This window comes from Zophobas morio, unplaced genomic scaffold (genome assembly GCF_036711695.1).
Source record: "Zophobas morio isolate AGI-343-1 ecotype UQ-CSIRO unplaced genomic scaffold, CSIRO_AGI_Zmor_V1 ptg000020l, whole genome shotgun sequence".
Taxonomy (NCBI): Eukaryota; Metazoa; Arthropoda; class Insecta; order Coleoptera; family Tenebrionidae; genus Zophobas; species Zophobas morio.
The window spans coordinates 1,115,799-1,126,588 of record NW_026972125.1 but is presented as its reverse complement, the minus strand read 5'-3'; the positions used below and the strand labels follow the sequence as shown (position 1 = coordinate 1,126,588).

Genomic DNA, 10,790 nt, shown 5'->3' with positions numbered 1-10,790 from the left:
TTTATTTTTTGGAGAACTTAAAATAGTCTTGGGGGTCTCTAGTGGTCCAGTTTTTGAAGAAGTTGAAGGTATCTTCGAGGTACTTGGTGTTCTATATTAAAAAAAAAATTGAAGGAATCTTGGGAGTTGCATCGTTTTATTTTTTTAAGAACTTTAGGGAATCTTAGGAACCATAGTGTTTTATTTTTGAAGAAGGAATCTCGGAGGTTCTTGGTGTTTTAATTTTTGAACAAACAAAGAGAACCCGGGGATTCCTAGTGTTTAATTTTTTGAAGAAGTTGAAAGAATCTTGGGAGTTCCTAGTGTTTTATTTTTTGGGGAACTTGAAATAATCTTGGTGGTCCCCAGTGTTTTATTTTTTGGAGAATTTGAAAGAATCTTCGATGTACTTGGTGATCTATATCTTAAAAAAAATAAAGGAATCTTGAAGAAGTTTTTAGGGATCTTAGGACGCCTAGTGTTTTATTTTTGAAGAAAGAGTCCTGAAGATTCCTAGTGTTATAATTTTTGAAGAAATAGAAATAACCTCGGGGATTCCTAGTGTTTTATTTTTGCAGAAGTTGAAGTAATCTTGGAGGTACCTAGTGTTTTAATTTTGAAAAATTTATCTTGGGGTTTCCTGGTATTTTATTTTTGGGAGAAGTTGAATTAATCTTGGGGGTCCCTGGTGTTTAAGTTTTTGAAGAAGTTGCAAGAACCTTCAAGGTACAAGAATCTTGTAGGTTTGTATTTCTCTATTTTTTGAAGAAATTGAAAGTATCTCGGGGGCACTTTGTGTTTTATTTTTCAAGATATTTAAGGAATTTTAGGATCCCTAGTGTTTTATTTGTGAAGAAAGAATCTTGAGGTGCCTGGTGTTTTATTTTTCAAGAAAGAATTTTGAGGTGCCTGGTGTTATACTTCTTAAAGAAATAAAAAGGACCTGGGGATTTCCTAGTGTTTTATTTTTCGAAGCAGTTGAAAGAAACTTGAAAGTTCCTAGTGTTTTATTTTATGCAGAAGTTGAAATTTTGAAGAAAGAATCTTGGAGGTTCCTGGTGTTTTGTATTTTGGAGAAGTTGAAAGGATCTTCGAGGCACATATTTTAAAGAAATGATAGGAATCTTCAGGGGTTCGTATTGTCTTATTTTTCGAAGAAGTTGAAAGTATCCCGGGGGCACCTAGTGATTTATTTGTTGAAGAAGTTGAAAGTATCTCGGAGGCACCTAGTGTTTTATCTTCCAAGAAGTTTAAGGCATTTTAGGACCCCTAGTGTTTTATTTTTGAAGAAAAATCTTACGGGTTTCTTGAATCTTGGGCATTCCAGGTGTTTTACTTTTTGAAGAAACAAAAAGAACCTCGGGGATTCCTAGTGTTTTATTTTTTGAAGAAGTTGAAAGAATCTTGGGAGATCCCAATGTTTTATTTTTGCAGTAGTTGAAATAATCTTGGAGGTACGTAGTGTTTTATTTTTGAAGAAAGAATATCGGTGGTCAGTGGTGTCTTATTTTTTGGACAAGTCGAAATAATCTTGGGGGTCCTTAGTGTTTTAGTTTTTGTAGAAATTGGGAGAATATTCGAGGTCCTTGGTGTTTTATATTTTAAAGAAATTGAAGGAATCTTGGGGGTTCGTATTGTTTTATTTTTGAAGAAGTTGAAAGTATCTCCGGGACACCTAGTATTTTATTTTTTTATTTTTCAAGAATTTTAAGAAACCTAAAAATTTCCAGTGTTTTATTTTTGTAGAAAAAATCTTGGAGGTTCCTGGTGTTTCAATTTTGAAGAAAGAACTTGAGGCTTCTGGGTGTTTTACTTTTTAAAGGAACAAAAAGAACCTCTGGGATTCCTAGTGTTTTATTTTTTGAAGAAATTGAAATAATTTTGGAGATACGTAGTGTTTTAGTTTTAAAGAAAGAATCTTTGGGGTCCCTGGTGTTTTATTTTTTAGAGAAGTTGAAATAAACCTGGGGGTCCCCAGTGTATTAGTTTTTGAAGAAGTTGAAAAAGTCTTTGAGGTACTTGGTGTTTCATATTTTAAAGGTATTAATGGAATCTTGGGGGTTTATATTGTTTTATTTTTTGAAGAAGTTGAAAATATCTCGGAGGCCCGTGGAGATTTATTTTTCAACAAGTTTAAGGGATCTTAGGGCCCCTAGTGTTTTAATTTTGAAGAAAGAATCTTGAAGGTTCCTGGTGCTTTACTTTATGAAGAAGCAGTAAGAACTCGGGGATTCCTACTGTTTTATGTTTTTGAAGAAGTTGAAAAAATCTTAGGAGTTTCTTATGTTTTATTTTTTGGAGAAGTTGAAATAATCTCGGGGGGGGTCCCTAGTGTATTAGTTTTTGAAGAAGTTGAAAAAATCTTCGAGGTACTTGGTGTTTTATATTTTAAAGATATTAAAGGAATCTTGGGAGTTCATATTGCTTTATTTTTTGAAGTAGTTGAAAGTATCTCGGAGGCTCGTGGAGTTTTATTTTTCAAGAAGTTTAAGGCCTCTTTGTGTTTTATTTTTGTATTAATTGAAGGATTCTTCGAAGTACTTGGTGTTTTATATTTTAAAGAAATTAAAGGGGTCTTGGTGATTCGTGATGTTTTATTTTTTTAAAAAGTTGAAAGTATCTCGGGGGACCTTGTGTTTAATTTTTCAAGACGTTTAGGAATCTTAGACTCCTAGTGGTTTATTTTTGAAAAAGAATCTTGGGGGTTCTTGGTGTTTAATTTTTGCAGAAGTTGAAATAATCTTGGGGGCCCCTAGTGTTTTAGTTTATGACGAAGTTCAAAGAATTATCGAGGTACTTGGTGTTTTATATTTTAAAGATATTAAAGGAATCTTGGGGGTTCGTGTTGTTTTATTTTTTGAAGAAGTTGAAAGTATCTCGGGGGCACCTTGTGTTTTATTTTTCAAGATGTTTAAGGAATCTTAGACTTTTGTGGGTTCTTGGTGTTTTACCTTTTGAATAAATAATAATAACCTCGAGGATTCCTAGTGTTTATTTTTTGAAGAAGTTGAAAGAACCTTGGGAGTTCCTAGTGTTTTACTTTTGAAGAAAGAATATAGGTGGTCAATGGTGTTTTATTTTTTGCAGAAGTTGAAATAATTTTGGGAGTTCCTTGTGTTCTAACTTTTGTAGAAGTTGAAAGAATATTCGAGGTACTTGGTGTTTTATATTTTAAAGAAATTCAAGGAATTTTGGAGGTCCGTCTTGTTTTATTTTTTGAAGAAGTTGAAAGCATCTCAGGGGCACCTAGTATTTTATTTTTGAAGAGGTTTAAGACATCTAAAGATTTCCAGTGCTTTATTTTTGAAGAAAAAATCTTGGAGGTTCCTGGTGTTTTACTTTTTGAAGAAACAAAAAAGAACGTCGAGGATTCCTAGTGTTTTATTTTTTGAAGAATTTGAAGGATTTTTGGAAATTCCAAGTATTTTGTTGTTGCAGAAGTTGAAATACTCTTGGAGGTAGCTAGTGTTTCAGTTTTGAAGAAAGAATTTTGGGATTCAGGGTGTTTTATTTTTTGGAGAAATTGAAATAATCTTGGAAGTTCCTAGTGTTTTATTTTTGCAAAAGCTCAAATAGTCTTGGAGATACCTAGTGTTTTAATTTTGAAGAAGAGACCTTGGAGGTCCCTGGTATTTTAGTTTTTGAAGGAGTTGAAAGAATCTTTGATGTAATTGGTGTTTTATATTTTAGAGAAATTAAAGGAATCGTGGAAGTTGTACTGTTTTATTTTTTGAGGAAGTTGAAAGTATCTCGGGAGCATCTAGTGTTTTATTTTTCAAGAAGTTTAAGGAATCTTAGGACCCCTAGTGTTCTATTTTTAAAGAAACAAAAGGAACCTCGGAAATTCCTAGTGTTTGATTTTTTGAAGAAGTTGAAAGAATCTTGGAAGTTCCTAGTGTTTTATTTTTGCAGAAGTTGAAAGAATCTTGGAGGTACTTAGTGTCTTAATTTTGAAGAAAGGATGTCCGGGGTCAATGGTGTTTTATTTTTTGGAGAAGTAGAAATAATCTTGGGAATCCTTAATGTTTTAGTTTTTGAAGAAGTTGAAAGAATCTTGGAATTAATTGGTGTTTTATATTAAAAAAAAAAATTAAAGGAAATTTGGGGGCTCGTATTATTATATTTTTTGAAGAAGTTGAAAGGATCTCAGGGGCACCTAGTGTTTTATTTTTGAAGAAAGAATCTTCTGGGTTCCTGGTGTTTAACTTTTTGAAGAAACAAAAGGAATCTCTGGATTTCTAGTGTTTTATTTTTGCAAAAGTTGAAAGAATCTTCGATGTAATTGGTATTTTATATTTTAGAGAAATTAAGGGAATCTTGGAAGTTGTACTGTTTTATTTTTTGAAGAAGTTGAAAGTATCTCGGGTGCACCTATTGTTTTATTTTCACGAAGTTTAAGGAACCTTAGGACTCCTAGTGCTTTATTTTTGAAGAAACAAAAAGAACCTCGGAGATTCCTAGTGTTTCATTTTTTGAAAAAGTTGAAAGAATCTTGGAAGTTCCTAGTGTTTTATTTTTGCAGAAGTTGAAAAAATCTTGGAGGTACTTAGTGTCTTAATTTTGAAGAACGAATGTCGGGGGTCAACGGTGTTTTATTTTTTGGAAAAGTAGAAATAATCTTGGGAGTCTCTAATGTTTTAGTTTTTGAAGAAGTTGAAAGAATCTTGAAATTAATTGGTGTTTTATATTAAAAAAAAAAAAAATTAAAAGAAACTTGGGGGCTCATATTATTATGTTTTTTGAAGAAATTGAAAGGATCTCAGGGACATCTAGTGTTTTATTTTTGAAGAAAGAATTTTGGGGTCCCTGGTGTTTTATATTTTGGAGAAGTTGAAATAATCTTGGAGGTACGTAGTGTTTTAGTTTTCAAGAAAAAATTTCGGGGGTCTCGGTTGTTTAATTTTTTGGAGGAGTTGAAATTATCTTGGGGTCCCTAGTGCTTTAATTTTTGAAGAAATTGAAGGAACTTATAGGTACTTGGTGTTTTATATTTTAAAGAAATTAAAGGAATCTTGGTGGTTTGTATTGATTTATTTTTTGAAGAAGTTGCAATAATCTTGGAGGTCCTTCCTGTTTTAGTCTTTGAAGAAGTTGAAGGAATCTTCGAAGTACTAGGTGTTTTATATTAATTTTTATATTATATTAGAAATTAAAGAAATCTTGAGTGTTCGTATTGTTTTATTTTTTGAAGAAGTTGAAATATCTAGATAGCACCTAGTGTTTTATTTTTCAAGAAAGAATCTTGGGGGTTTCTCGTGTTTTACTTTTTGACGAAATAAAAAGAACCTCTGGGATTCCGAGTGTTTTATTTTTTTGGAGAAGTTGAAAAAACCTGGGGGTCCCTAGCGTTTTAGTTTTTGAAGAAGTTGAAGGAATCTTCGAGGTAGTTGGTGTTTTATATTTTAAAGAAATTAAAGGAATCTTGGGCGTTTGTATTGTTTTATTTTTCGAAGAGGTTGAAACTATCTCAGGGGCACCTGGTGTTTTATTTTTTGAGAAGTTAAGGAATCTTAGGACCCCTAGTGTTTTATTTTTGAAGAAAGAATCTTGAGGTTCCTAATGTTTTACTTGTCGCAACAAACAAAAGAAACAAAAAAACCTCGTGAATTCCTAGTGTTTTATTTTTTGAAAAAGTTGAAATAATCTTCCAAGTACTTGGTGTTTTATATTTCACTTTTTGAAGAAGTTGAAAGTATTTCGGAGGCACATAATGTTTTATTTTTCAAAATATTTAAGGAATCTTAGATCCCTTAGTGTTTTATTTTTGAAGAAGGAATCTAGGAGGCTCCTGGTGTTTTACTTTTTGAAGAAACAAAAAAAACCTCGGGGATTTCTAGTGTTTTACTTTTTTAAGTAATTGAAAAGTTCTTTGAAGTTCCGAGTGTTTTATTTTTGCAGACTTTGAAATAGTCTTTTTAAGTACCTGGTGTTTTAATTTTGAAGAAAGAATCTTGGGGGTCGCTGGTGTTTTATTTTTTGAAGAAGCTGAAATTATCTTGAGGATTATTCCTAATGTTTTAGTTTTTGAAGAAGTTGAAATAATCTTCGAGGTACCTGATGTTTCATATTTTAAAAAATAAAAGAATCTTGGTGGTTCGTATTGTTTTATTTTTTGAAGAAGTTGAAAGTATCTCTAGGGCATCTAGTGTTTTATTTTCCAAGAAGTTTAAAGAATCTTAGGACCCCTAGTGTTTTATTTTTGCAGAAGTTGAAATAATCTTCGAGGTACTTGGTGTTTTACATTTTATTAAAAACTTAAATTTTAACAAAATGGTAAATGATGTTTTCAGGAAACATACTCGTAATTGTACCGATATGAAATTTAACTAATTTTCAGTTAGTTATGCTTTCTTTCAACAGGATGGTGCTACTGCTCATACTACTGGAGCTACAATAAATTTTTTACTTGAATTTATGACATTTCTAATTCTGGAATTTTATTGCGGTATTACAACGTCCTTTATAATCCTTATACATCATCTTAACTGTGGAGACTGCGGATTTCATAAATGTCCTTTAGAAAACCCAAGCATTCTCGCATTTCATCTAATTGATGAGTACTCAATTTTCTCTTCCGAAGGCTTTTAGAATTATTATATTTAAAAGCCATTTTTTGTAACGGAAAACATAAATTAAAGAAATGGAGTAGAGTGTTTAAAAGCTTCCAAAACTTATTATTCATATCTAGATCTGAATCAACGAGATTCCAATTTACGTAACTCAACACTTGATAAAAATCTAATTTAGAAAATTTCGTAAGAGAAGATGTTGCAGATTAAAACGAAAAATACATCATTTAATTGTTGCGCTTTTTGCAATTTTATTCATTCTAATGTTATTGAAAGATTGCGTCACGTATTTTTTACAAACTTATTAAATTTCCTTTAAGTGAAAAAATAAATGAATAGACCGAATGAAGGAAAATGCGGATCTCCTCGAAATTACCTGTCTTCATTACATGAAACGTTTCCAAGGGTCCCTGATAGATAATTTCTCTGAGATTCGACATTTTGCCCTTTCACTCTCTATAGAATTCCCGTTCCTTCAAAAGCTGGACGAATATAGGACGTCTGTATCTATGAATACCACTCAAGATAAATACCAAAAGTCTGGAAACCGCCACGAGCTTGCCTTCACCCCTCATTCTTTAAAATTCAGCATATTTAGAATTCATGTCCCGCCGGACTTGCACACATTTCGCCAGCTTCCAACCATATCCCACTCTGATCACAACAAAAGTGCCAAAAATGTCAAATTAAGCATGCAAATCGCCTCCCTTTCGAAAAAGCTGACCCCAGCAATACGAGACAAATGGAGTGTCTCTTTTCGACGCAATGCCTCCCATTAATCACCCATCCTCCCGCCGAAAACCCTCACACATCCTCCACTCTCCCAACCCAGACATAAAAATGCAAATCGTCCGATTATGTCGTAAATTATAACGCACAACCGGAACCGATAATTGCATCTTTCCTTCTCTCCCCAGCATCTCTGTCGCCGCCTCTGCGTGGGCATCGCGACGCTCGTGCTCGCGCCTTCAGTTCGTCGCGACGCGTCACGCCAGCAGGACGCTGCGTCCCTTAGATACCACAGACGTCGTCGGTGCCATTCCTGGCTGAAAGGGTTGCTTTTTTTTTCTGTTCCGTTTTGTTTTGGAAGGGTTGAATGGGAGAGCGCCACTGAAACACGCAGGGACGGCGATTCTGGGAAGAGATGGTCGAGGTGGCGGTGTGACCGAATTTTGGGCAAGTTCTCGTAACGGCGAATTGGTAAATTATTTTATTTGTTGGGGGATTAGTGGGGTGCAGAGTTTTAAAATTTGGGGTGGGACCGAATGACACGTTAATTATCATTATTAATTATTATCATGGCTTATAATCGAAATAATTATGTTCGAAGTGTAAAAATATCCCCTGATAATGTTTATCGTCGCTTATTACTATATATAATGCCGAAAGCGTAGGGGAAAGCGAAATTGGTTCCAAAATCAGTTATTTGTAAAACACGGCGACGCGTTTCGTTGTAGATACCTTCATCAGGTTGCCACATTTTCAAATAAGACTGTAAAATGACGCACAAGAAAACTGGAATTTTTTTATCTTGTCACAACTCAAAAATCAAAAATAACGATCATAACTTAATGCGTTTTGCCCCGAAATTTGTTCTTAAGGCTGTTGCTACGCCGAAATTCAATAAATGTTTTATTAATAATTTGTCTATGTTATATTTATTAAGTGGTACGTAAACCGCGCACATCATGTTCATGGTTAAAAAAACACAGACACCCTTTCAAACCGCGTCTTTCCACCCCCCATAAAAGACATGTCAGGATTATTAAAAGCAAACATTTGATCAGCGAACCAAAACGTCATGTTCCACCCACAAACCTCCACTTTCTTTAGACTCAATTTTCAAGATATACAAAACGTGAAAAATACTCCCCGCAATCTTGGTTACACCTTAATCGGCGCGTTTCCTTTAATGCATAAATTCGGTCCAAAGCAATTGGAAAAAAATCCCTCCCGAGCACTTCCTACCTGGAGGATATACTTTAAATATGTTTTTCCTTTTTCTTGCGCTCGAGAGGTGTCATTTAAGGAGCTTTCGAATAAATTGTATTACTTGAAAGACACTTTCTTTGATTTGCTTTATGTGTCTAATGTGTCGGTGGTGTGTGCACGTCAAAACATTATTAAATTTATCACGAAAAAAGAACGCGGAGGGTGAGTGGAGACGCATAATAAAGGAACATTGTCTCGGACGTAAAATTTTATATGTATTTGCTCGGGCTATGGCTCGACGAGGCTTTTTAATAAAACAAGCTGAACACGTAGAATAGTGAAACAAACGTGGACGGAGAGGGTGGATTTTTCCGCGGAATGGCAAAAGTGGTGGAATTTTAGATGGTGACAATTTTACTAAATCTTTCGCTAATTTGATGTTTAGAAAAGCAACTCTGTACAGTTTCATATACATAAATCGCAAATTTACCTGAACTGTTTAAGTTTCATAAAGTAACATACTCTCCTGTACTTGTGGTTTGTGAATCCGCCTTAATTTTTTGCCACAGACATCCCGTAACTTTACAGTTTAACTTGGAACTGCAGAACTGGAGGCTCCCGAAGCTTCTTTTATAGGCAAAAAATAAGGAAAATATAAAATAGAAACGTGAATAATCTAAACCAACCAACATTTTCGACAGTTTGTTATTAATTTTTAAGTTATTTAATTTTAAACTGTTATTTTTTTCTTTTAAACAATAAATTTCGTCTTCTTTCCGCAGCAATAAATTTTGGTATGACTTTCCTAACCACTCGATTTGTAAATTGTTTATCAGTGGATACTGAATTTTGAATCTTGATATTTTTTCAGTAATTGTATTTTCTGGATTGATAATTATAAATGGAGCTTTATATTTGAAATCTTGAGCTTTAAAATATTTAGGTACAGCGTTCTCTTTTAACTTTAAATTGTAGACGAAATCTTCTTGATCAAAATGTACCTTAAAGTATAATTTTAAAAATACATAAGAAACGATTTTCCAAATTTTGAAAGTGGAACCGATTTTCCAATTTGGACGCCTTAAACTTTCTTTCCAAAAAAAGGGGTGATTGTTTTATCTTCGCTCTCCGCCTCAGGACGAATAAAAAGATTAATCACAATCGAGATGGGGCGGGTGGGTGGGATTTGTCCTTCGATTTTCTTAGACATACAGTCTTCTTTCAATAATAAAATACTTAAAATATCAAATGGTATTTGGTGTTGTTGAAAATAGGTATATATTCAGAAAAACAGGCCAATAATTAAGCCCCACCCACCCGCCCCTATCTCGATTTTGATTAATTTTTTATTCGTTGTCAGTTAGAGGGGCGGAGTTTAATTGCAAATTCATATTTTTTTACAAAATTTACTATTTTATACATGTTTTAAGTTTCATTTTTGTCTTCTTTCCAAGTAAGGTAGTACATTTTTTATATAAAATTAATCGCCGAAATGGAGGCGGGTGGGTGGGCGGGGTTTAGTATATGTTCTTCTACAGAGTGGGAGTGGTAAGTAACTGATATAAACTAGGCTGTAAAAAAGCTCCAATCGTAACCTTTTTGTTTTACTATTTGTTATAAGATTTATTTCTTATTTCAGAAGAAAAACTATGTGAGAACGGGTGGGTGGGCGGGGCTAAGTTTAACTTTTTCCTAGACAGTCTTTTATAAACAAGCAGTAGGCCCACCCACCCACCTCCTCTTCATTTTAGTGACTCTTAGTATTGCTTAGTCTTATGGTAGCAAGTACTAGCCCCACCCGTTCGCCCACTATTTTCTTAGAGAGTAGATTATTTGCCTTAAGTCAATCGTATCTAAGCAAGTACTAGCCCCGCCCACCCACCCTCTCTTTTCTTAGAGAATATGTGATTTGCCAAAATCAGTCTTAACAGGTACTAGCCCCACCCACCCGCCCTCTCTTTTCTTAGAGGGTCAGAATCGCCTTTATTTTAGCAGGTAGTATAATTTATCATTGTATTGATGTTTTTTAGATTTGCTTATACAGGGTGTCTCAAAAAAATTAATCACTGAATCAATTTATTTTCTGGATTAAATCAAGCATTGCAGAACTGAATATTTTGAAATCTTGCAGACGTTTTAAAGCTATTGTAAGTATGGTAGATTGTTAATCAAAATATATCTGTTTATTTTGCCGAATAAATTCTACCCAAAATGTTATATGATGAGTTTTTACTTGTGATTTATAATTGCGTTCATATTTAAAAAAAAAAAATTAACGAATGAGTCAGTTTATTTGATTGATTAAATCAG

General features: G+C 33.6%; 1 protein-coding gene across 4 annotated transcripts in view; it reads left to right on the top strand.

The window, feature by feature from the left end:
• Nucleotides 1–7,533: 7,533 nt before the first annotated feature.
• LOC135131364 (prolactin-releasing peptide receptor-like) overlaps nucleotides 7,534–10,790 on the top strand; it is a 113,121-nt gene continuing 109,864 nt past the window's right edge. For 3 of the 4 annotated variants that reach the window (XM_064059042.1, XM_064059041.1, XM_064059043.1), the window contains exon 1: nucleotides 7,534–7,748. The gene's annotated coding sequence lies outside the window, so the exon portion shown is untranslated. The remainder of the gene's footprint in view (nucleotides 7,749–10,790) is intronic. The other variant, XM_064059044.1, reaches the window with a different exon arrangement.